This window comes from Nannospalax galili, unplaced genomic scaffold, assembly GCF_000622305.1.
Source record: "Nannospalax galili isolate Female #2095 unplaced genomic scaffold, S.galili_v1.0 scaffold896, whole genome shotgun sequence".
Taxonomy (NCBI): Eukaryota; Metazoa; Chordata; class Mammalia; order Rodentia; family Spalacidae; genus Nannospalax; species Nannospalax galili.
In genome coordinates, this window is record NW_008338110.1 from 756,594 (window position 1) to 760,013 (window position 3,420).

General features: G+C 36.2%; 1 pseudogene; it reads right to left on the bottom strand.

Annotated features, from left to right (window-relative positions):
* Positions 1–1,191: 1,191 nt before the first annotated feature.
* Positions 1,192–1,944, bottom strand: LOC115070332 (annotated as a pseudogene).
* Positions 1,945–3,420: the final 1,476 nt, after the last annotated feature.

Below are 3,420 nucleotides of genomic sequence, written 5' to 3' on the forward strand. Positions count from 1 at the left end.
GGCCACAAATAATGGGAGCTCTCACCATTGCTGCTGTAGATGCAGTGTTACAGTCATTTGAAAGACTGATTTTTACACAAAATCAAATATGTATGGAAAATTACTGCATGAAAATTTACATCCACACAAAACCCTGCCCATAAATATTTATAGCAATGCTCTTCAGCAGGTGAATAAACTATGTCGTATCTAGAGACTGGGTTTTTAATTAGTATTAAGGGAAATTACCACGAAGCCATGAGAATTACTGAAGGAAACTTATTTGCATATTACCATGTAAAAGAAGCCAATCCAAAAATCTTCTTATTGTGGTTTGAACTACATGAAATTTTGGAAAACTATCCATATATTTTAAAAAGTGGTTATCAGAAACTGAGAAAGGGAAGCACGAATTGATAGATTACAGATTTTTGCAAGAAAGAAAATATTCTCCATGATACTGAAATGGTGGTGTATCCCATGTTTACCCAAACACATAGAATATGTAATACAAAGATCAAACCCTAATGTAAATCATAAGCTTATATAACAGACATGTAAGTTAGGCCATAAATGATCAAAAAAGCACAATTCTTCAGGGGCATGTTGATAAAGAGAGTGTGCATGGTGTGGTTGCTGGGTGTGGACAATCTGTAGACTTTATCTCCATTTTTCTGGGAACCTAAAAAGGCAACTAAACATGTGATAAGAAAACAGAAGGAAGAAGATTTGGGGGGGGTGGATGATGACCTGCAGGGGGACAGGGGACTAGTTGGGCTGTAAAAGGAAAGAACTGACTCCTGAAAATTGTTCTCTGACCTGTACTCATATGCAGTGACTGCACACAAATACTGATATATAAACATTAACATTCTAGCTACTCATATGTTTGCACTTCAGTTTAATGACCATTATTATCATCAATCTCTAGAAATTTCTCATCTTTCATAGTGGAATTTATAACCATTTCGTATAAGTCCCATTCTTTCCTCCTCAAAGCTGATCAGTACCAGTGTATTATACAACATAGTGAAAAGTATATACATTACATACATATTAATTTTATTCTTGATTTCATTTTTCATTGAATTTTTGTGATTTTCATACAATATATGAGTTTGATGGTGTTTAAATACCCTCCCCATCTGCACCTCCCTTCAATGTCCCCACCCTACTTAATGCATTTTCAAATGTATATTAGAAATGAATACCTTATATTCTGATACTGCACCGCCTTCTCAAGGCACTTTTCATGTCCCTGTTCCTCAGGCTGTAGATGAAGGGATTCAGGATAGGGGTGACAACTGTGAATATCATTGAGGACACAACATTGTTTCCAGATGAATCTGATATAGTCATTCCAACATATACTCCAGTCTCTGTTCCCCCAAATAAGCAAACCACCAAAAGATGAGACCCACAGGTGGAGAAGGCTTTATACCACCCACCTGAGGATGTTATGCTCAGAATGGAAGAAACAATTTTATAGAAGAGTGAAGGATCCCCGAGATGGGAAACATACCATATATTTTACCAACAAAATATGAACTACGTTATTTGCGAAGGTGTCAGAACATGAAAGATTAAAAACCTGAGAAGGGTCACAGAAGAAATGATCAATTTCCACATCCTTCAAATTCCTCATCTGTAATGCAATCAAAAGATGCAACTGGGTTTCCACAAAGCTAAAGAAAAAAGACACAAGAACTAAAAAACACAAAAGCAAGTATTCATTGTAACTGAGAAATTCAAAGGATGGCAGATTGCCACAAATCCGTCATAGTCCATCACAGTCAGAAGCATGACATCCATACATCCAAAAATGACAAAAAGAGACATCTGGGTGAGGCATCCTTTATAGGAGATGACTGTGCTCTGACTTTTGATGTTCAGAATCAACTTTGGAATGGTGGTGGAGATGAAGCCAATGTCAGCCCAAGACAGGGTGGAGCGGAAGAAGTACATGTGGGTGTGGGGGTCAGAGTCAGTGCTGACAGTCAGGATGGTATGCACTGTAATCAGGTACATGGACAGAAACATATCAAGCAGTATGGGCTGAAGTTCTGGGTCTTCAGAGAATCCCATGAGATTGAGTTCTGAGACAAGGGTTAGATTTTGTGATTTTATATTACTGACACCTTCAAAATCAGAATGATGAGGAAAATAAAAATAATTAATAACATCATTTTGTAGTACACTGATCAATTTTTCAATAGATAAGTAGATACATACATACATGTAATCAAATACAATTATGATAGATATACATATATATATTATAGTGTTTGTTATTTTTAATATTAGCGATCACTATATTGGCCTGGATAGATTTGAAGTCACGGTTCAGGCAATTTTCTTGCCCCAGCCTCCTTACAAGGGTTTTCCAACACATTGAGAAACTATACAGAAATGAGTCTGTGTGTGTGTTTTCTTGGTGTTTGTTTTTGGGAAGTTTTTTTTTCATATTTCTATTTGAAATGTGTTGCTTGATGACGGTTGCTTTTGTTTTGTTTTCTGGAAGATAAGGTCTTGATGAACAGTTCATCTGTCCTTGAACACATTATGTGTCCCAAGCTGTTCTCAAACACATAATCATCATGTCTTTCTCTTACAAGTCTTCTGACTATGGACATCATACATTTACAGCAAAAAATAAAACTGGAAATATGTATATACTTCAGATGTATACACATTTTGACAATAATTCAAATCTTGAACAACCTTCTGCACTGTATCCTTTATGAGAGACACAACTGAGCCATATAAGAAGACTAAGAATATTGCAGGTATTAAATTCATGTGCACAGTAAAACAGTTTAGTCTTTTCAGAAAAATATGAGAGTAAGAAATACTCTGACATATTAAAAATCTTATGGAATATTTAATGAAATGAAGAAGCAGAAAATATTATCATATTCTAAGGTAATGGCATCAACTCTTTTGTAGCAGATGATATTGGTAAAACTGCAAAATCAAACAGAAAATGGCTAACTCTCATAGCTTTGAAGAGCAATATGAAGGTAAGTATAGCTCTCAGCACTCATCAAAGATTCTTTCTGCAACAGATGGAGAACATACAGATTTCCACCACTGGTCAAACACAGAAAATAAGTGTCTGTGAGATGCACAGCCCTGTGTGACATATCTACAATGCAACTTCTACATGTAAGGCTAAGAGAACATAGAGGAACAGGAGGCAGAGAGAATATTAATGAATCTCTCAATTATCACCAGCAAAACTGCCTCATGCAACAGATGGTGATCAAGGCAGAAAATCATAACTGTCCAAAATATAGAGAAATAGAGACTTAGAGACAACAGAGTGTATGTATGTCCTTGGATAGGATTCCCATATGAAACTTCTGTCACCCAAGGCTCATGGACCATTGTAGAAGAGGTGACAGAAAGACTGTAAGAAAAGGGGGTTGTGGATGACCAGAA